The sequence below is a fragment of the Phoca vitulina genome, unplaced genomic scaffold (assembly GCF_004348235.1).
Source record: "Phoca vitulina isolate PV1807 unplaced genomic scaffold, GSC_HSeal_1.0 scaffold15, whole genome shotgun sequence".
In the NCBI taxonomy this organism is placed as follows: Eukaryota; Metazoa; Chordata; class Mammalia; order Carnivora; family Phocidae; genus Phoca; species Phoca vitulina.
The window spans coordinates 40,028,880-40,051,988 of record NW_022589718.1 but is presented as its reverse complement, the minus strand read 5'-3'; the positions used below and the strand labels follow the sequence as shown (position 1 = coordinate 40,051,988).

General features: G+C 54.6%; 1 protein-coding gene and 1 long non-coding RNA gene across 6 annotated transcripts in view; both read left to right on the top strand.

Moving 5' to 3' along the window:
• DLGAP2 (DLG associated protein 2) overlaps positions 1-23,109 on the top strand; it is an 862,351-nt gene that overhangs the window by 268,624 nt on the left and 570,618 nt on the right. The gene's annotated exons all lie outside the window — the stretch shown is intronic.
• On the top strand, positions 1,010-13,039 carry LOC116638011. 3 transcript variants are annotated; one of them, XR_004300591.1, is made up of 4 exons: positions 1,010-6,413; positions 6,508-6,819; positions 12,298-12,353; positions 12,439-13,039. It is a non-coding gene; the product is annotated as an uncharacterized LOC116638011 (long non-coding RNA). The 3 variants fall into 3 exon arrangements; XR_004300590.1 differs by having other exon boundaries at positions 1,010-6,684; positions 6,762-6,819; XR_004300589.1 differs by having other exon boundaries at positions 1,010-6,819.

Below are 23,109 nucleotides of genomic sequence, written 5' to 3'. Positions count from 1 at the left end.
AGTGAAGCTTCTTCCTGTGACTCCCACTGAGAAAGTTGTATCTTCAAAGAATGCCATGGAAAAGTCAGCCTCCTCCTTTGTAAGGCAACCCTTCAAATATTCGCTGCCTGCATTGTTTCCCGAGCAGGGCATGCATCCTAATGTTTACATGGTGCCGCTGCCACTGGAATTTCAGACCCCACAGCTTTGATGATCTGTCTTGTCCTATTCTCACCAAGCTCCCCTCGTGGAGTTTAGTCCCAAATGGTATTTCCTGGGAGAGTGCTCCAGATGTTCTATGACTGGCAGGATTAGAACTTGGGTTCTAGAGGCGGTCACGGGGCAGCAGGCCAGCATTGCTGTGCGGGGATCGGCGTTGCTCAAGAGAGCGGTGTGTCCGAACGTCTGTGTCCCACGGGCGTCACGCGTGTGGCCCAGGACCAGGCGACCCCGGGCATGCAACGGCTCCCACTTCACCATGTCCAGTGCTGGGCAGTTTCTAGAGGTGCTTTACGGGAAGGATGCTGTAGGCAGCTGTCGTGAGTACCTCCTCCGCTCACATGCCGTTTGCTGCGAGGTAACAGGTGCCGTGAGGAGAAAGAACTGGCATTCTCATGCTGCCTTTTATTTTTTCATGGGCAATTCTTTTTTTTTTTTTTTTGTGACACACAGTTTTTAGTTGACACACAATGTTACGTGTGTTTCAGGTGTGCAACATAGTGATTCCACGAGTTTATACTATGTTGTCTTTTAATATCGATAGCTCCTGATGAGTTCTAGACACCTTGTCGTGGACAGTCAGGAGATTTACAGCCGGCAGGGAAAACGTCTCCGTGGTTGGATACCGTGCCTACGGATGCCGAGCCTGCCGGTCTCCCTTGCATCAGTGTGGTCAGTGTGGCTGCCTCATGTCGTGGGTGTGCCCCTTAAGATGAAGGTGCTAGTGGGGGTCTTTCTCATGGGTATTTTGGGGTGGGGGGGGGCAAAACAAGTCGGCGGGCTGGCTCTCTGGCTCTAGCATCTAATTGGGTATCGGCAGTAGAAATACCTGGCAGCCTTATAAAAGAAACCCCATATAGGAAGGCAGCTGATTTGGGCATGGCGTGAAATGTATTTTGCGTCTTAACTGAAGTTGTTTGTGATTTTAGGAACAAGGTTTTTGGTTTATTTTAAGCTCTGAAATAAGAGAATTTGTGTTTCTCAGATTTTTTAGCAAAGGCATTTTAAAAGAGAAAATGTGCTATAATGGGTGGTATACACATTTTCTGGTTCTTGGTTTTTGAAGAAGCCTTGTCTCTCTGGTAATCAGGTGCCCCGTGTATGGGAGCTGATGTGTTCTCTGCAATCTGATGGGTTAGGGAAGCTGTGAATGCATGCTTTCATGCAATTAGTTGAAAACGACATATATTCTCCAGGCTAGAATAAGGTTTTAAGTATTTCCTATTTTTCATCCAAATTGATTAGTGAAGCCAGATCTTGATCTGTCTCACCATCAGACTTATTTATTTCTGAAATTAGGAAGTATTTTTTAAATTGAGGGTCAAGATTTTGATCAAGATGTAAATGCCAGTTACCACTTAGAACTATTGCAAAAATTTTAAAAAGGCTATTTGCAAATTGGATTGCCATTAGTTTCTATGAGGAAGATGAACTATTTTAGCTTTTTTTGCACATTTATATTTGAACTAGTATGTATTAATGTATACAAAGTCCTGAGATAGTGAGAACTGATACTAATTGTATTGTGTGATTTTAACATAATTATGATCATAGTAATTTGTAACAACTTTTAATAAGAATTATATTCTTGAAAAGGGAACAATGTGAATATTTGTGTGTAAAATCATATTTTCTTACTGATCCGTTGTAATTTAGATGGCTGGCTGTTCCCACATGAGATAAAGTGTAACACGTAGAAACATGACTTGAAATCCTACTAAATGCTTAGCACGGGCATGCCTTCGTCAGTGGGGCAGCTCTCCTTTCCCCTTTGGTCGTGCTCAGTACATCTTGAGTGAGCAAACATTCAGCTACTTCGAGAAGGACTGTGTGTTCATGAAGATCGGCACGTCCAGGGCCCCGCACGGCCACCCCTCAGGGCGGTGGGTCTGCTCCCTGGCTGCTTCCCCGGGAGGCCTGGCCATCCCATTCCTTCCTTGCAGGGGTGCTGGTAACCAAATGAGTGAGAGCACGGGCCATACAACCACCATTCCCTCCCCCGTCAGACGCCGGCGAGGAGCAGGGGCGGGCAGGGAGCCGAGGCCCCCAGTGCATGAGGGCCACTCACATTCTGTCCCTGGACCCCCCAGAGACCCTCAGGGGGATGTGCCTGTAATCTCACCCCCTTTGTTTACGTGAGATTTTAGGGGCTGTGTGTTGTCGGCATGTGGGGGGGGGCCCTGCTGCAGCCGTGGAACTTGCACATCCGAGCATCAGGGTCCTCTTCTTCATTTTGGTCCAACAGCCGTCCTCACTATAATGTGGGCTGCCTCCTCAAGGGGCCTCGGCCCCCGAATTCCCTGCCTGCCCAGCCCTATTGTCCCTCACGCTCATTCCTCCTGGCCTTCCTGAAATAAATTCACCTTCTGTTAATTAAGGCCCAGTCTACATGTGTATCGAGAATATACCCGGTTTCTATTTTATTAGAAATTTCAGAGACCTCGTGTGAGCTAACTGGGTAATGAGCAGGACTGGCTGTTTCTATAACGGCTTACTTGACCCAAGGAGCACAGAGTAGATCTTTTGAAGGAGGATTTAACTGTCAAAAATTTGGTCGTCATCCGGAGTTTAATACCTGAAACAGACCTTGATGGATGCGCTGAGGTTTTCCGTACGGGTGAATGATGAAGTGGGATATCTAAATTCAAGTGAGGACATGAGCTCTCTGTGTGGGATGCGCCCCCAGCTTGAAGCCGCTGCAGGGGAAGTGGATTGAGTAGGACAGCCACAGTCCGTGTCAGCAGGAAGCAGAGTCCATGACCCCGATTTCACTCAAAGGTTTTATTCTGTTAGGAATTTGCATTGCAAAGAACCCGCCATCCCTCCACCCCGTTCATTTCAACCTACCCCGTGTGCAAAACGGGCCATGTCTCCTGTGTCTTGAGGCACATGTAGCCCTTGCTTACATAACCCTGGCACTTTGCAAGGGAAAGTGAGACTCATTTTAGAGATTGTTATCTAAACTACAGAATAATCAATAGCAAAGGCCCATCTATCTTCTCAAAAGAGCTTTACAGGAAACTGTGCTGGACGTTGGTTTGTCACTAACAAGCCCCTAGGGTGCTTGCATTTTTGCACACTTGATTTCATGCAACTGAAGGATAATCATGTAGTTTGTCTTTCAAAACAAGTTTCCAAGTTCTGCTTTAAATTTAAAAAAGAGTGTCCGGCTTCATTGCAGTTGTTCTTGTAGTTAGTATCAAGGGGCTGAAGAATTATATTCAACAGACTATTATTTTAAGAATATCTTTCATTTGGTTAATCACCGGCTATTAGGGTATAAACACACGTGTGCGTGTCTGTGCACACACAGCCTGCAGCTGCTGTTCTGTTAAAGATGTTCAGTGGAGCTTAATGGGATTTTTACAAAGAATCTGAGTGAGTGGGGGGCTTAGCTAGGAGGCGGCCACCTCAGGGGTGTGACTTGAGGGACCTCAGAAAAATACCTTCTCAGTTCCCTGCCATACTTACTGTTCTTTCTCCTTTTGAAATTAATTCCTGAGGGTTTTGAAGCCTTTTTGTTTTAACAGCCCCCAGTTACACTTGACTGAAACCTCAGAAATCTCAACTATAAAGCACTTGGGTGTGATTTCCCTCGGGGTGTGAATACAGGTGTGACTGGAAGCATGGGGCTCGGACAGGTGACCCTGGGGGTTGGAGTCGCTGACGAGGAGTTGGGAGCCGGGGAAAGCCGACTTTGCATAGGGGTTTGTGGGTATTTTGTCAAGGGGGTTTCTCTCGTTCTTTAGCTCATCGTGTGTAGATGGATATGGAAACACATGCTGAGTTCGAGATTGGTTCCCGGAGTGGATCAGAACAGGAAGTGTGGCTTTCAGAGGAGACATGGCCTTGGCGCCGATGCATGGGCTCTGTGAACGAGGGCCAGGGGCTTGGTGAGCCCCTGCAAGCCTGGCCGCCTTGCACCCGCTGCCGGGTTTCTTGGATCGGCCCCGAACTGGGCTCTGTGGCGTCCTGACGTTGACTCTTGAACTGCCGTCCCGTGACCTGCTCCTCTGACCACACTTTGTCTTCCATCGCTGATGAGCTTAAACACCTGCCCACTTCTTACAGTTCACTCTGTGTCTGGAATTAAACAAGAAAACACTGATGGAAACCTGTTTTAAAAACTGATATATCTTTGGGATAAAAAGTGCCCCAAACACATGCCTTGGCTCTGGAGGCCGGTGCCCCCGGGAGCGCCTGTCTGCGGTGGGTGACCGAAGCCTCCCTCCGCCGCGCCACGGTGCAGGTCAGGGGAACAGCCGGTGCTTGTTAGATGCCTGATGATTTAAAATGTGTATCTTATTTAACCTCCTGACACTGTGCGGAGGCCCCTGCCAGGGTCATTCCAACTTTATGCAGGAAGAAGCCTGGGCAGGGAAGGTGTTTTCCATCTTGGTGCAGCTAATAAACGCTGAGTCATGATGCCCCCGGGTCCGGCTGGCCCCCAGATGCCCCCCCAGATGCCCGTTCTCTCTGGTGCACTAGGATTTATTGCCGGTTGTTGAAAGACCCTTGTTACTAATCCTCTTCCTCTGAGTGGTCAGGGGCTGTCTGTATGTAATTTGAACTAAACCATGGGTGTGAACAAGTGAACAGGCGTTTGTTAAATGCATACTGGTGGTCCTGCCTGCGCAATACAGCAGAGCCTTGTAGCCTCTTGTGAACTGATGAGGAAAAGCACACGCGCAGACGGAAGAACCGACGGGAGCGCGGGGCTCGTGTCCTGGCTCGTGCAGCTGAGCCCGCGACCGGGCAGAGATCCAGCGAGCGGGCACTCACGGTGGGTCCCCGGGGCTGGGGCTGGACCCGGGTCTTGAAGGACGCTCGGGATGAGCACGTGAGGGGAGGAACAGGGCTCTCCGAGAGGGCAGAAGCATCAGAAGGGATGGGAGCGGGTGGGGCTGTGATGACTCCGCGCTGAGGTCTTGGCTGTGCTCCCGCCCACCGTTCACGGCTGCCGCGAGTGGCCCCGACGTGGGACGTGCTGGTGCGTCCCTGCCAAGAAAGCGGACAGCTGGTGCCGTCCCTCTCTGCCATGACCGGGCACGCGTGAGCCCTGGCGTCACATAGAGCTGCCGGAGAGCGTCCCTGCACCCGCCTCTGCTGGGGACGTGTTCTCAGTCTCGGCACAGCACAGGCTCATCTGTGCCAGCCCTCAGGCGGCCTGAGCTCAGGGTCCGTGAACCGTGCTCTGGGTCCCACCCCCTGTGTGCTGAAGAAAGTGGTATTGGGGCGCAGCTCCACCCACTGCTCCGGGGTGTCTTCCTGCTACAGTGACGGTTGGGGCAGAGAACGTTCTCCTCAAGGGCCAGTGATGGTTGGAGCAGAGAACGTTCTCCTCAAGGGCCAGTGATTGGAGCAGAGAACGTTCTCCTCAAGGGCCAGTGATGATTGGAGCAGAGAACGTTCTCCTCAAGGGCCTTTGACAGGAAATGCCTGACCCACGTCCTCACTGCCCCCGTGCTCTGCTCTGGGCACACGGTCCAGGCGCTCACACGGTTAGGGCTCTTCTCTCTGATACAGGTTGGCGCGGAGTGCGTGAGTGACCCGGGCTACCAAGGAGGAGACCTGAGCAGGTCATGTGACCACAGGGTATGTCCCTGGGGTTCTATTTCGCGTTAAGCTGGGAAGTTCTCCTGGAAGACATCACAGCTCGCGTCTCACTGGTTAGCTCACGAGCTCTCGGACACTCTGGAAGCGCAGTGCTGTGGTTGACCAGCAGCCCCAGCAGCCAGAGAGCCTGGAGACTGGTTCTCGTCCCACTCTGCACGAATGGGGCTGTAAAGACACGTTCCTCCGGGCAGGATTCAGAGTGAACTCATCCTCACAATCGACTCAGAGTCCCCTGCATCGAGCAGCACGTGATATTTAGCCAAAGTTCGTAATTCTTACGTTAATTGGCTACTGTATTCTAGACCTTATTCTTGGAAGTGTTTCGTTACTTCAAAGGAGACACATTCCAATGTCACTTCAGCTAAAATATCACTATTTGAGATTTCATCCTCTTGCCTGTTAAAGAACTCTTTGGTGCCTTGTTGCGTGCGATTTACATCCCAAACCTTGGAATGCAACACGTTCCGGGACAAGCTGGTGCAGCCAGGATAGCTGGTGTGAAGAGCGGTGGGAAGGCGGGCCCGGCACTCCCGGCGGGGAGCCGGACGCGGCGCTCGTGGGTGTCGGATATTCTTGAAGCCCAGGAGGAAGCCGCTGAGGTCAGTCCCGTTTGGAAGAGTCATTTGAGTGTGTGTAAGTCCCATCACCCTTGTTACGACTGCTCACTATCACGCAGGCGTTATTCTTTTATAGTTTCCTACCTGAGAAACACGCCGTGTCACGTTGCCTTCTCACACGTACGTATGGGCGGCAGCTCGCTGTGGGAGCCCAGAAACCTCTCTCCCTCATGTGCCAGGATGCTTGAGGTGATGGTACCCGGGCCAGCGTGTCTCCCCCGCAGAGTTTCACCACCCAGGACAACTCCACAAAGTAAGATTTTCGCCCAGAATCTTATGTAAAAGAGAATTCTCTCTGTGTCTTGAGTGACGTCTCCCCTCTGTGGACAGGGTTCGAGACCAGCTTGCTGTCCTCATCTGCTGGTGGAGGCCGCTTCTGGGTTTGAAGGTGAGTTAGTAATCCCTGTGTCTGCAGGGGATGTGGCTTATTTTACTTCGGATTCTGACTACTTTAGAGTTCGCTTTGGTGTGATTATATTTATAGGAATGAGTAGAATTTACGTTTTGGCCATATTCTCTCACCCGCTGCTTCTGCCTAGCTAGGGACAGATGTAGGATTGGCGATGCCGCCTTCGGCTCAGGATGAGACACGCTGATGACACCCTGGCCTTGGGCATGAGCGCCGATGCCGCACAGGGGACAGACCACTGCTGGCCCCCCTCCCGGGACAGCCTGAGCGCGTCCTTGGAGGTGGAGGGAGACACGGGAACCGCTTCTCCAGGAGTGCAGTGGAGTCACTTTGTGAACTTGGGCCCAGTATTTCAGTTGTCAACCCGTAAGACGTTCACCAGGATGTGGACACGATACTAACGTTTGACGGCTATGAAGCTATTTCTGTAGAGTCAATGCATCATTTTCAAGTAAAAAGTAAATTTACAATTATTCAAGCATTTATATGGTGGGGCAGCTTCTGTGGAGGGTCTTGCAAGTAGGTGAACTTGTTCATTTATTTGCTTTTGAAATACATGGAGGCCATCCTGTTACTAAGAAGGTTTTGGGCTCCAGAGTAGCCACTTTTGAAGTGGGGTGAGAAGGCATGCTAGAGTGTGGCCGCGGATTCTTAGCAGAGCCCAAAAGGACATGTGTTTTGGGTCCTCAGACTCCCCGAGGCCCTTGCTGGCTTGAAGGTGGGCTTCTCTCCGTCAACAAGAATTTGTTTGCTGACTTCTTACTCTGAGCGAATCGCTCCAGTCCCTCCTCTAAGGAGTAAGACCTTATGTGGCAAGCCACAGTTTTGGGAAATCTTCACACACACGATCTCCCTTCATTTTGCCCTCAGTCAGAGCGGGTGGGGGTCTTCGGAGTTGTGACCATACGACGTGTGAGCCACATCGGCGTGTGTTTGAGAGTCGGGGGCGCTAACACCACTTACCAGCCCGTGGGCCTTCCCCGGGATTGTGCTGATAGCACCCTGATCTTAGAGTCCTCGAGTTTACAGGAACCAAAACCCCATCAAACTGCCTGAGGCAAAGATGAGGCTGGTTATCTGGCTGTTGGGAGAGTCCTTCCAGAACACAAGGCACAGAGGACGGTGCTCGCATCCAGCTCTGGGTTTGCGGGACCTGAGGGTCCACACTCGAGACCCTGTACACAGTCCGTCTGCAGACTTGGGATTGCTGGAAGAGTGAGTTCGCGTGGCTCCGTGGGGCCAGTGTCCACCCGCCTCATCCCTCACGTGGTGGCTGGTCAGGGTCCCTGAGAGCAGGCGGAGTGATCACCAGAATCCCGCTGCAGGAGGGCACACGGTTAGTCTACGCCTTTCCTAGATGGAGAGGTTGTGAGGCAGGGGTGGAAAAGGGTTTGCCAGAGTCAGCTGGTAAGGAAGTGTCCGATCTAGAGTGGAAATCGGCATTGGCTTATCCTAGAATTCCTCCCCCGTGATGGCCTCACGTTTATATAGAGTCCGTATTCACTCTGCTCTGGGAGCAGGTCAGAGTGCAGGCTTCGCAAGAAGGATCCTGATGTGTGGAATTGCTGATTTTTCTTGGGCATATAGGGATCAGTAAGCTACCCAGCATAAAATACAGAGTGTATTTTGTATCTTGGGTTTGTTCAGGGAAGAACAGTTGAAATGGCCCACTTTGATTCCTGAAGATGGAAACGGTCTCGGGGACACGGCACGATCGGGGCGCCTGTTTGACCACAGAGACGTTATTGTTTGCTGTGTGATTAGCCGTGCCGAGTGCAGCTAACCTCTCCGGGCTGGTTTTCAGAGTGATTTTCCCCTAATTACAGACCCACAAATTGTGGGCAGGCAGAACCCTGTCTTGGCGGTCTTGCTCTCAGGCAGTCAGAGGCCTGGGAAAACTGTCTATTGATAGGATAAAGAGAAATAAGGAGACAAAATAATTCCCCAAATGGGTAAGAACTCAACTACAGACTCCATGAGACTTAAGTTCAAATGATTTTTCTGAGAATTTGTTTCCTGGGGCAGCGTTTGTTTCCACTGGGGACCCAGTGTGACGGTGTGTGCGCCACTGTGGGGCCCGGGGTGTGGGCAGCTTCCTGTCCTTGTGACGGGCAGTGTGGGGACCCATCACTGTCCAGCTTCCTGTCATGCCCGCCCCCATGCAGCCTCCCGGGTCACCTCCTCCCCGAGTCCCTGCCACGTGTGCAGAGGTGAGTCCAGACCAAGGCACGAGGTGCCCGAGCCCTGTCCTCCCCCTCCCCCACCGCCCATCCCCTTCCCATTGGGGGGGGGCAGAGAATCTGATGCAAACCTAGACGGTCCTTCCCTGTTGGCAGTAAAGGTCTTCAAGAAGGGTCGCCCATTCCCACTGAAATCAGCAAACCTGAGGAGTGGTCAGGTGTAACCCACCATGGAGAGGACGTCGGAGGCTGTCCCCATGAGCAGGCTTGCAGTGGCTGTGGAGAGTGGTGGGTGTGCAGAGAGAAGGGGCCCCGCATGCCAGCATCACGACCGAGGGACCGAGGCACCAGGTGCTCCTTCCCAGGTGTCAGTGTGACGCTGCCTTTCGGGCTCTCCAAGGACACGATGTCACTGACAGACCTACTGTTCAGCGTGGATGCCAAGGGACGAGGGACAGACACCCTCTGAGGAGAGCAGAGCGTCTGGATGGGGCACTTCCTAAGTGCAACGGTCGCATCTGGATGTTAGCTTTTACAGATAAGGAGTTCTTTTAAATTCTGGATGATTCTTTCCAGAATCTCTGTCCTGATTCACTTCTAGAAAGGGCAGGGTATTTTAAGATACAAAGCAGAATCCCGTTTGCGAGGGTTTGGTGGAAGGTGTTCCTTCGCACCTGCCCAGGCTCTGTGGCTATAACTGGCTGGGGCTGGGGGGGTCCAGGCTGGGGGGCACTTTCCTCTCTGCAGTCATGGGTCGCAGACCCGTCAGACCCGACAGGATGATCCGTTGGAAATGACTGACCCAGATTCTCAGTGGGGTTGTTTTCGTGTGTTGACTGTAAACGTGCACGCGGCCGGTTCCCGCTCTTCCCCGCAGGGGCCTGGTCAGGGCGCCCAGCGTGCACTGTGGTTTTGTGCCAGCAGGCCCTGCGTCTGCCCCCAGCTGCTTGTCCACTGCCATGCGTGTCCCTGAGGTTGGTTCTCACAGGACCACGGGGGGACGTCCCGCTCCCACGGCAGTGTGTGCATTCCTGTTTTTAGATGCTGCTTAGTCCTTCCATCTGCAAGTGCTCAGACTTTACCGATTTCGTGAAGAGGTTGCTGTCCAAATGCTCTGCAAATTCCTGGCTGTCTGCTCCTTATTATGAATGGGGTTGGCCGTGGGCTGTTGTGTCTCTTTCTCTTGGCCTCCAGCCTCCGGTCTCCATTTGCCTCCATCCGGCTGCCACATGGCGAGGCGGGGACAGCTTGTGTCCAGCCTGGGTGGGATGAGGTCCTTGTGGCTTGAGCTCTCAGCTGACTGTGACTCCCCTGTGGGAGATTCTTGAGCTTCCCTCCCATGTTGCCAGGTCCCCCTTGGCGACAGCAGCTGTGGGTGTGGGGTTTCTTCCTTCACAGAGACATGGGTGCCCCAGGGGTCCCTGTTGCCTTTGAACAGAATCACTTTCTCCTGCTGGGGCAGTGGGGTTTGAGGCAGAACTGAGTGACAAGAAGGTGGCCCATGCTCTTGCACCCTGATGGGGAGGGGAGCGCTGCTGTGGGTTTGTTCTCTGTACCCATGCAAGAGGGGTAGAGGTCACCATGCAGTTTTCCGGAACTCACCTGTGCAAGAAGATGAGCCCTGCACGGTATCCTGCGTCTCAGGGGATTAGACCAGATGATCCCTAAAGCCCCCATGGTTGAGATTAAAGACTGACCCTGCTTCCCGACCTGTAATTGTGGGTGCTTGTGCTAAGAGAGGAGCCAGGAATGCAGTCCTGGGATGCAGTCTGGGATGACTGCGCAATTCTTTGAATCCAGGATGCATGTGATGTAGGTATCCATGTTTTATAAGGTTTTGCTTTTTTCCAGATATGCAGGGATCCCCTTTCCCCTCCCCATGCATGCACATGTGCACAGACGTGCACACGCGCAGACACATGCACACACATGTGCACATGCGCACACACATGCACAGACATGCACACGCACATGCACACACACGCACATGCACACACATGCACAAACGTGCACATGCAATGCACACACGCACACGCACACACATGCACAGATGTGCACACGCACACACACGCACACACATGCACACGCACGCATGCACAGATGTGCACACGCACACGCACACGCACAAACACATGCACACATGCACACACATGCACAGATGTGCACATGCACATGCACACACGCACACACACACATGCACACGCACATGCACACCCACAGAGAAATGCCGTCACTGTACGTGTGTGTGTTTACACATACATGTGTGCATGTACTCACATGTCCATGTGTGGGTACACATGTGCAGCCGCAGTTACGATCACCTGAACCTGGAAATAGGCCTGAGGCAGCCTCTCGATTTCATGGGCTCTGTCTCCAAGGGAGAACCCAGGCTTGTCAGCGTGGCTCCCCAACCGGGTCCTCCTAGAACCATCTCACATTGTGGCGTAGGTGGCTTTCTGAGGCGCAGCCCCCGCTCCCCGTCCTCTGTGCGCTCCCGGCCCTGCCTCACTGCCCAGCTCTGCTGGGTCCCGTGCAGCGCAGGCTGCGGACCTGGTCTGCAGGCTGTTTGTGATGCTTTCCTCTCAGGGTCCGGTTAGCAAACCTTTGCTCTAAATGTGCTATGTGCCGGGCCCTGGGATGGCAGAGATCTGTAGCGTACGGTCCCTTCCGAAGGAGCTCCTTCTCCAGGTGGAAGACGGACGCCTAGACAGCGAGGCTCCTGCGCCGTAAGGGGTATGGGATGGAGAAAGCTGTCGCGGTGCAGCCGGGACCCTTCGGCTGAGGCGGCCGGTGCGCGGGGAGTCCTAGCCTCAGGCACTCAACCTCGGCAATCCTGAGAACCCTCCCGACGTTATGGTCCTGCCCGGTGCACAGCTGCCTCTCCCACACTAAAGCCAGGGCAATGCCTCCCGGGCTCTATTTCAATTTACATGGTTGGGGGAGGACAGAGTGATATGGGGACACGGGGCGTGGCTGTCCCGAGTGGGCGTCTTCTACGTTACAGAGGGAGCGGCCATCCCCGGTGCGGTAGCTCGCAGCCCAGGCTCGGGTCCCGGGAGGAGGGGAGTGGCGTGGAAGCTGCTTGGAGGTGGTGGCCAGGCCACGTGGGGGCCGTGGGGTTGGGGGGCATGGTGCGCCCGGACCAGCCCCGAGCGAGCGCCAGCCCGCCGTCCCGGTGACACTGCTGTTCCCATCCGTCCTGGCCCTGCGAGTGCTGTCTGACGCCGGAAGCCCGAAGCGCGGGTGCCCCGCTAACCTTTCACTGTTTGGGTTGCAGATGACGGTGCTCTTTCCCCGATGTGCCTCGGGGCGAGGTCACCCGGGACCCCGGCGGTAAGTGCACTCTTGTCCCCTCTGCCTGCAGTCTGAGCCCCTGGCTCCGCCGCAGATCATTCTAAGGGTCTTCCTTTCGTTGCAGGTCACTTCCATGAAGACCGTTCCTGCACTCACCTCTGCTCTGCAGACTGAGGAAGACTCCCAGCAGGAGCCGAAGAACACAAGGAGTTCTGCCACTGTTTAGATATTTTGTCATTTTGAATCAAAATATTGAAAACAAATTAAATGTACATAAAATATTTGGTGTGATTCAGGTTTCTCTTTTGTTAACTTTAGCCTCATTAAGGTATGATGGACATAGAACTGTGAGCGACATCCGTGCGCATCGCGGCGACCTAGCATGTGTGCACACTGTGGAGGGGACCCCACCGTCTAGTTGGTCAGCTTCCAACACGTTTCCCTTGGTGGTACTGAGGACGGTTAGGATCTGGTCTCGGCGGATTTCATCACGCGTTAGTGTTCCTGACCGCGGTCACCGTGTCTCAGCGAGGTCTGCAGCCTGGGCTCATCCTACATCTGAGGGTTTGTGGCCCTCCGCCAACCTGCGCTCACTCCCCCACCCCTGCAACCGCTTTCCACTGCCTGTGTTGAGGACTTCGACCGGTGTTGTTTCTAGATTCCACATACAGGCGTTAAGTCTTTCTGTGTCTGGCTTATCTCACTGAGTGGGAGGCCCTCAGGGTCCATCCGTGTTGTTGGTAAAGGTGGGATTTCCTTCCTTCTCAAGGCCGAGTCACATTCCAGGGGGTGTGTGTGTAAGTAAGTATATGTATATATGTATATTCGTATATATATTTACACATGCACCCCCTCTTCTTTATTCATCTGTTGGTGGACATTTAGGTTGTTTTCCTAATGGCTCAGATTTCTTAATCAAGCAAAACATCACATTTATATCTAAATCTTTATAAATTAACATTTCAGTGTTAATCTAATTACATGTATTTATTCTGTAGGTATTTTATTTATGAAAATGCCCACAAGATTAATCACAAGTTTTAAAATGACATTGTGACTACCCCCCACCCAACAAATATATTCTCATTTCTCCCTGTTTGAAATCCTAAAGGTTGTCATCGAACATCGGGACTCTCATCTCTCTTTTGTATGTCTATTATATAAATTATTAAAAATCATCCACGTTTTGTGCTTAAACGTTACCCAAGTAAGGATCGTTTTGGAGAAGCTGGAAATGATTCTCATCCACACCGCTTTATGGGGCAGGTGTGTCTGTGACGGTCAGGTCTCCTTATTTCCAGAATTTAGTTATGGTTTGTGAAGTGTGAACTTCTCGGGGAAGGTGGGAAGCAGGAGGACCTCAGACTTCGCCATATGTTACCGTCATACTATGTGCTGGACGACGGGCTGACCGCAGAACAGCGTGCTGTGGGATGTACAGTAATTCTGGTGGAGTGCCGGTTCGGGGCCGGGCACGGTGGTCCGCGCGGCGGTCTCAGGCAGTGGATGTGCCGTGGGACCGCACACCGTGCTCTTACACCCACGGGAAGCTGGCAAGGCGGAGAGCCTTCTCAGAGGCAGGCGAGAAGCGGAGCGGTGCCCGAGGTCGGGGTGGGCCAGGTCACCCTGTCAGCCGCCGTAGGGAGTTTGGGCTGTGAAAGGCACAGGAGGGCTCTGCTGAGATCTACACTTCTGGAAGCTCCTGAGGCCGCAGTGCAGGGGCTGGGCGAGAACTGTGAGTGGAGGACCAGGGATGGGGAGGTCTTCTGGGGACCCCCATGATCCTGGCGGTGGCCAGCATGGGGACCAGAGAGCGGGAGGGAGGAGGTTGTGGGAAGGTGGGCTGCCAGCAGTGCACGTGGGAAGGAGGGACCCAGGCTGTCTCCCGGGTCCTGCTTGGGCCATTGGGAGGGTTGTGTCATCTTCAAGGCCCAACGGGACCCCAGCCGCGGGGCTGGGCACGCGGGCCCGGGTGACCAGGTTCTGGTGCTGACGCCAGGCTTATGGCTCGTCTCCGTCCAGGAGGCAGTCGGATGCCTTGGTGGGGCATCGGCAGAGTCTGGGCTGGAGCTGCTGTGGGGAGGTGCTTCGGGGGTTAACTGGGGTGGAAGGGTGGCTGGTGAAAAGGGGAGCAGAGCCGAACCCCATGAAGACCAACGTTTCAGGGCAGGGACAGGTGGAGGGAGGGAAGCTGGGAAGGACTCGGGGTCTAGAGGGCACGGGGGGCAGCGGGGTGTCATGGAAGCTGCTGGTGGAATAAGGATGCTGTGGTCAGCACGTCCTACTGCCGAGGGGTGTGGTCCTCCTCTGTGGCTGGAGGCTGTTGCGGGCTGGGGGAGGCGGCAGGAGACCCCACTGCAGCGGCTTCACTGATGTCACTGAGAACAGACTCCAGGGGAGGGCGGGTGGCTGCGGTGGTCGCCTCTGCACACAGTGCATTCTCTGTAAGGGGAGGAGGCTCTCGGGGCAGGTGCGGGCACGCGGCCCGGCTGTGTTTCCGAGCTGCACGAGCGGGAGGACTGGGTTGAATTCTGGCGGGAGCCGGCAGGGAGACGGGGGCGGTGGGTGGGGCCCCGAGAAGATGCTGTGGGAAGCTCGGGGTGTAGCGTTGCCGGCGGCTAGCCGTTCATTTTCAGTCAACTTCAGAAATTTAAAAACCCACTTTTTTTTTTTTTTTTTTTTACCTAAAAGGGATAACTTAGCCACATGGAATAGTTGTTTGCATTAGGGTTCATCGTCCTTCTTCATACAGTTTACGCACGCAAGCCGCTCAGGTGCCGAGGACCGGGCGCGCCAGCTCTCCCGCCCACAGCCCCCTTTACATCCTGTTGCCCTGAAATTCCCCGGCTCATTTCAGCCCCTTCCAGAAGCAACAGGTGACGGTTATGTTTTCCACAGTTCAATCTCCAAAATGCTCTAGTTCCATTGTATCTTCTTCCTGAGGTGTTATGAATGTATTTGTATGTATTTTTCAAATGTGATTCTGTTCAAAATTAAATAGATCAAGCAAAATATACCAGGGCTTTTTTTTTTTTTTTTAAAGATTTTATTTATTTTTTGAGAGAGAGAATGAGAGAGAGCATATGAGAGGGGGGAGGGTCAGAGGGAGAAGCAGACTCCCTGCTGAGCAGGGAGCCCGATGCAGGACTCGATCCTGGGACTCCAGGATCATGACCTGAGCCGGAGGCAGTCGCCTAACCAACTGAGCCACCCAGGCGCCCAATATACCAGGGCTTTTGAAACTTTGGTGCTGGCTTCAGGAAAGAGGATTCTAACACGCGGGTGGCTGATGTTCTCGTGCTGGATCCACAGGTTTCCGTGGTCTCAGCCATAACATACTATGTATTGTATCATTCCTTAAACTCTTCACTAGAAGCACTATTTTTATTTTATTTTATTTTATTTTATTTTAATTTTATTTAAAGATTTTATTTATTTGACAGAGACACAGCGAGAGAGGGAGCACAAGCAGGGGGAGTGGGAGAGGGAGAAGCAGGCTCCCCGTGGAGCAGGGAGCCCGATGCGGGGCTCGATCCCAGGACCCTGGGATCATGACCTGAGCTGAAGGCAGATGCTTAACAACTGAGCCACCCAGGCGCCCCCATAGAAGCGCTATTTTTAAAGCATGGAACCTCAAATGGTCTTCCAAGAATATTTTAAATTTTTAATCTGTAGACCGTGTCCTTTCAGGAAATTCATTCCCATGCTATTGAGTATGTCCCTAGAATAGTTCAGAACACATATTCTGTATTTTCTTTGTTTTGGTTGCTTTGCTATTTCAGTTCCTAGAGGTAACTGTCATCCAAATGGCCGAAGGGAAGATGCTCTGTAGACAGGTTACATCTTTAAGGTTTTGTTCATTGACCTAAGTTAGACCAGACTCATTAACGGCAGTAATGCCGCCAGATGAGAAATCTCCAGTTTCTCCTGGAGGAAAGAAGTCCAAGCAGAACAAAGTTCAGCCCTTGGGTGCGGGAGGCTCTGAAGACACATCCCAGAAAGGGCCCGCGGTCCAAGCATGACCTGCCATCACATCCCCACAATGTCCTGGAAAGCGTAAGTTGTTTCTGTTGTTTAAATTTAGAAAAAGTTATTCTCCCCGGTGGCCCCTGTGTTCTGCTCCTGATCTCTCAGGTCCTCCCGTGTTTTCTGAGCAGAAGCCTCACTGCATAGAGTCCTGCCTTCCAAGTGATACTATGTATCATTATCCTATCCATCTACACTGTCCTTGCTCACCGTGTAACAAATTCGGTTTCCTTTGGAGAAGAGTCTGAGGAAATCAAGACAGTGAGGACTTTTGTTTCCTCGACATGTGGTCAGGTGGCCTGGGGCCATGCCCGGGAGCTCTGGGCTGTCTTCTCGCGCCGGTCACTCGTGGTGGGCTGACCGATGCTGACCCGTCGCAACAGCCCACCGAGCACCGAGTCAGGTGTGCAGACTCTGCACTTTATGAGGTGGTGGGACTACGTTAGAAATGTTTCAGTTAGTATGTTATTATGAAGAACAATTTCACCAAAAATAAAAATCGTCATGATTCTTAGATTCCTCGACTACATTTAAAACCAATCCTTTTACTAAAACAGTCCATTACAATTAGGAATGAATTCCCCGATGGCCACGTTTGTCAGACTCTGTGGCTGTTTCCCAAATCTGAATCTTTAACCCGAAACAAGCTCACTGGCCCGTCAGCTTCAAGTCTGCGTGCTCGGTGATGAGTCCCCACGTCTGAGGGCTTCTCACATGTGGCCCGTCTGTGCGGACGGTGATGGCGTCGGTCTGTTGGGCGCCGTGGCCCGGCGGTGCTTGGCCAGTGGCCAGGCCCTGTCCCCGGAGTCGGCGCGCACACCACGCGGGTACGGCAAACAGGGACGTGCCCTGCGGGACGGCCGCGGTCTGGAGTTGCTGGCAGGTACGCTCACCTCCGTGCCGAGCAGAGGCCCAAGGCCGACGCCATCGTGCACCGTGAGTGACTCGGAGCCAGACGAGGCACAGGGGCCCTGACATGCCGACACCTGACGCGCACACTGGGAGGCTACGGTTTGGTTCTGTTGATGTGAACATGCTCTGATCTGCTTCTCTTGTAGGCCCGTGTGCGCTGAAGGTCTTCACGGTGCCCACAAAGGAAGGTGCTCTGGGCGGACAGCCCATGCGTGTCCGAGCCACCTCCTGTCCACGCAAGCACGCTGCCTGTGGTGGTCAGGTCTGCGGCGGAAGCGGGGGCGCTTCTGTGCGCTCGTCCGGGAAGCGCCGCAGTCCTTGGAGTCACACCAAGTGACCGCCCGGGTATCAGAGAGTGGACGAGCACTGTTCGCCGTGTGGCGCTTGCGGCTGGTGATGTTACACGGTCACAACGTGGTTACAGCCCCGTCGGCCGCCCGGGGCTGTGTTCTGACAGCGAGGGCGGGCACGTCTGCGGGTGGCGCCGGTCGCAGGTGAAGGAGTGAGGGGTGGTGGCATGAGCGGCCGCAGCCCCGTAGCTTTGGTGCTGGAGCAGACTGAGTGAAACGCGGAGGTCGGCCTCCCGGGAGGGCCCTGTACACGCGGGGCGGAGAACGCCCGTGAGCTACATGCAGGGCGGCGTGTGTGCGTTCCTGCGGCCCACACGGTCTCGCAGTGGCCTGCTCCCACAGCCCACACCGGTCGGCCGTGCGCCTCGAGCCTGGGGAGGAAGGCCTCGGAGCCTGAGCCTCAGACGCTGCGCTCCGGCAGCCCACCCACAGCCCGGCCTTTGTTACGGGGGTTCCTGGACACTCCGAGAGCAGTCAGGGAAGCGAAGACATGCCCTCCGTCATGGGTCAGCCATGGCGGGGGTGTGTGGAAGGGGTGTGCCCAGCGCCCCAGGACCCCGCACCTGCTGGGGCCTCTGGGGAGGACGGGCTCCACCTGATGCATGGTGTTGGGGGGCGGTGATGTGTGGGAACGTTCCCCCTTGGTGGAGACGGGAAATGATATGGCAACGCACGTGGATGAGCATGAGGGTCTTATGTTTGGGGACCGACAGGTCTGTCTGGGGCGGCTCTTCCTGGGAGGATGACGCTGGGCCTGGCGGCTCGTGGAGACCACGGTGCTTGGTGCCGCAAGGAGCCGTCGACTGCTCGTCTTCCACAGGAGGGCTTCTGTTTCGGAAAGATCACCCCGGCCGAGAGGAGGCAGTGGATTGGAGGGGCCAGGAGGTCGCTGAGGACGTGTAAACAGAGTAACGCCATGAAATAGAACAATGCTGGGACTCGTTCAGGATTTCAGGGCCCTCTAGAGTAACAAGATCATTTGTTCTTCATGATCTGTTGAAAAATACTTTCCGTCTGTGGGAACCAGAATGTGTGCTGACCTTCTGCGGGTGCCCCTGGCCGGCAGCATCCACGTCCTCGTGCCGGTGGTGTGTGGAGGGATGCAAGCAACGCCACCATCCACTGCCCGGCCTGTGGGTCGGGAAACGCTGAGCTCCAAGTGTTCGTCCTGCGGTGCACTTCTGCAGGTCCGGAGCCGCTTCTGTTCTCAGTGAGGAGCAGCTCTTCCTTGAAGAGCCGTTATCCGAGAGTTTAGCCAAAGGGGGACACGCAGACCAGGCGCTTTGTCCTTGCTCGAGGCCATTCAGACCACCAAGCTGCAGGCTTCCCGCCGGTCTGAGCAACATTGATGTGCTTCTCGCTCAGATTGCTGCTCCCCGCCCCCCACCCCACATTTCCGATTCCATGGGTCTGGGGGCGCCGGGGGGCAGGTGATGGATTCTGTTTCTGATGAGTTCTCTGGTGACGCTGAAGTCTCTGGTGACCACGACAGAGAACCACAGGTGTGAGTGGAGTTTGCAGATGGATGGCGGCCTGTTTCCAGTGCATGTGATCTTTAAGCGAGTTGATTCAGAAACAAGGAAGGCCCAGGGTCGGCCCAGAATAGGCCGCTTGGCTCCGTTATCATCGTGAGTCGTAAGCGTGTTGTGTCCACTGCGTGGATATATTCCCGTGTGCGGCCCAGGTACTCCAGAGCCGCCCCCCGTCTGTCTGAGGACACAGCGCCGGCCCCCGTGCATGAGGATGCCGCACGGCTGGGGCCTGCATCAGACGCTCGAGCCCCTTTCTTGTTGTGGGTGTTATAACTTTTGGATGATTTTGCCAGATAACGTTCTCGTCTAAGAACCGGGGGCTCGGTTCTGGGGCCCCGTCTTCACGAACGGCCTTGGATCTCTGGGTGGGGTTTGCCGGGCCAGGAAGCAGCGAGCTGAGCACCGCTCCCTCACGTTGAGGGAGAGAGACGGGAAAACGGCCTGCCGCCTCCAGCGACTTCCCCCGGGGCCCCTGTTAGACACCAATTTGGAAATCAAGTGGCAGAATGAGATAATTCTTCAACAGCCTTTTATGGGCAATAAATAAATACTAATTCTCAAAAAGTAACCCTGTTCTGAGTTAGCTGATTTGGAGAATTTAGAAGTCCTCTGTGCTTCGTGGTTTAATTTCACCACTGTTTTGCCTCTGTGCTCTGCAGAGCATGTGAAATTCGGGCCTCGGAAGGAAGCCTGCAAGCCGGGGAGGGTCGGCGTCCGCGCGGGTGGAGGGGCGCTGTGCGTGTTCATTCCCACGTCGGCGGCTTCTCGGCCACAAAATCCCGCGTTCTGTAGGAACGTGACGTGCCTGCGTCGTGTAGCGCCCGTGCGTGTGGTGGCTCATGCACCCCTGCGTTGGAACAGGACGTGCTCTGTCCCGGCGGGTTGTACCCAGCTCTGCGCCCCGGGGGGCCTGGCCTGGCTGAGTGGGCTTAGGATGGAGGGATTGCGATCTTCCAGGCGCCTCTTCCAGCCTGCGTGGGGCTCTCGCCACGGCGCTTGCCTTGGACGAGACCCGTGGGAATCTCCACATGCAGACGCCGGCCAGCGAGGCTCGGAGGTGCTGTGTGGGGGTGTCAGCCTCGGACGGGAGAGACGTGGACACATAGGGAGCGCCGCTTCCCGTCCCGCCGGATTCCAGGACCAGCCTTGCTTTCCCAACTGCCCGTCCCCCGCCGGCCATGGAGATTGCCGTTCAGGATTTGTGTGCGTCCCATCTGCAAGGGGCAGGAAGTTTCCCTCAGTAAAACTGCCTCTGCCTCAGTTACTTTGTGCTCAGGACATAGTGAGAGGTCAGATTTCCCCTGAATCAGGGGGATGGCGCAGCATTAATGTCTCTCCTTTAGGGAGAAATCTATCCTTCAGCCTTGAATACGGTTCTTTAAAATAGAATTTAAATGCAAAATGTAATTTTGGGATCATGTCAATTTTAGGAAAGTAACACGATCAATATTTGTATCTTATTTACTTGATTTTTTTTAATTTTTAAGATTTTATCTATTTGAGAGAGTGAGCAAGCACAAGCAGGGGGGAGGGGCAGAGGGAGAGAGACTCTCAAGCAGGCTCCCCACTGAGCATGGAGCCTGACGTGGGGCTTGATCCCATGACCCTGAGATCATGGCCTGAGCCGAAACCACGAGTCAGACGCTTAACCAACTGAGCCACCAGGCACATCTTGTTTTCTTGACTTTTTAGGGAATGAAAGGCTTCTTTCCTCAGCTGGTCAAGCTCCTCCTGGCAAGAGCCACCTTGTTGTTAATCTCCGGGTCTGCAGCGTGTGGCTCAGGGGGTGCAGCCAAGCTCCCCGTACCTGCTTGTGGGGAGTTCAGTTGGAGCTGCCCCCACATGGGACGTCCCCGCACAGGGGCTGGCCAGCTCAGGACCGGCTCCTGTCCTGACACACAGACTTTTATTCCCGGTTCACTAAGGATGTGGGGTCTGGGAGGTTTAAACAGCTTGTGTCGGCTGTGAAGGTGCGTCCAATCACCACACGTGAGGACCTTGTGTGCCCGGGTTTCTGGCTTCCCGCTCACACTTCACATCCCTTCTTGTAGCCGGCAGTGTGTGGAGGGGTCCCCCCTTCAATGTACCACGTTTCACGTGCTGTGGACCAGACAGCGGTGCTGATTACAACATTGCCATTGAACTCATGAAGACCGTGGATAAACAGAGATGGGCCTGCCCATGGCTGCTGGCTTATCCTCGGAGCCAGGAGCCGTGGCCTGAGCGGCAGGTGCACCGGCTTATCAGGGGCAGGGTACCCCAAGACCTTGCTCTAGGTACGGCTGGACCCTCACAAATAAGGGAGAATCTCGGTGATGTCAACGCCCGTCCTCAGGATGAGCACAGTCTGTGGGAATTAGGGATGGAAAACAGATCCTCCGAGAGTTAGCTGTTGAAGTGTCTGTGTGTCCCCTAGATGGAGCCGTCCCTCTGCCTTGTGAAGCATGGGGACCCACACATATCAGGCAGGGTCTCTGTGGCCTGGGTGTCCACAGAGGGCGGGCTCTGGGCGGGCCGAGTGGGTAGACTGACCAGCGTGAGTCTGCACGCACTTGCTGTGAGGAATCCAGGGTCTCCCAGACGCGTATCCCCCACACAGGGTTTGTCCCCATCCGCCATCTGGGGCTGACCGCTCCTCCAACGGGGGCTGTGGATGTCAGCTGCCATTTCCCTAGAGCAGAGCCGGTGGGGACATCAGTGTCCACCATGTGCATCACGATGCTACCAAGGTCAGGACGCGCACGGTAGCAAACCAGCAACGTGACTCTTGCAAAAACCAGATCTCGGCGGGGTCCCTAGGAGGTTTTAGGAAAGGCTCTTCTTGGCTGCACAGGATTTAATTTCTGACCTTAAATTCTTGTCAGATCACTTATTATCGTGTCAAAGCCAGCCCTCGAAGGGCAGCAGTGCACCTGGCCTGGTGTTTCGTGTGCGGAGCCCAGTGGCAGAGGAACCCACGAGGCCATTCAGCGATGAACACCTGGTGTGCAGGCAGCGCTCGGGGTGAGCCCACGTGCGGCCCGGAGGTGAGGCGGGCGCACCCTGCCCCACCCCAGCAGGTGCACCGGCAGACCGTGCTGCGTCCCTCTGTCGTGGCAGCGGGCAGGGTGTTAGAGCCTGCTGCCTGGGACAGGAAGGCCACCGGAACTTCTGCAGCAGGGTCGGAGAAAAGCACAAAGACGTGCCGTCTTTCTGGGATCTTGGGAGACGCGTGAGAGTTCCCTGACTGGCGGGAGGAGGAAGCATTGCAGACAGACGCGCGATGGGCACCTGCAGTTGCTGGGACCCCAGTGGAAGGTGTCTCCGGCCACCATGCAAGGGGGTCCTCAGGACAGTGACCTCTAGCGGAGCCCTAGTGGCTGGTGCCAAGGGACGATGCTTGGCCACCTGGAGCAGGTGGGGGGTTCCTCTCCAGGGAGGGCCTGGCTGGTCCAGGTGGGTGTCAGTGGGGGACAGGGCGGAAGCCCGTCCCGTGACCAGTCGTGAGACACGCACACGCCCTCATGCTGGATGAATCAGTCCCGGTTTTCGGGTGCTGAGCAGGGCTGGGCTCGTCCTGCATCTCGCGTGCTCCTGCCCCTAGGGAGTGACACACGGGCAGGAGCCGCGAACAAGGCCGTGCACAGCAAGGCGCGTCTCTGTGACGGGGCTGAGAGCTGTCGGGAGGACGGGACCCATCACCTCAGCCGGAGGGGCTCTGCCGGGGGTGACGCTGCTGGGCTGTTTGTTCTGCTTCTTGGAAGCCTGGAGGACTGAGGGCTAACCTGCGGGCAGCTGTCGTCTGCTTATGCTATCATGTCTCATACCTCACGGGCTCTCTCCGTGTAGGGTCTTAGCTTCAGAGGGTTGGGCTTGGTCCTGTGCATCTCTGTCCCTTTCCCGCTGGCAGTTTGTGCAGAGTAGAGGCTCAGTATGATTTTGTTGGGATGAACTGGCAATGCTAGAACTTGAAACACAACAAACCATGAAGTCCGG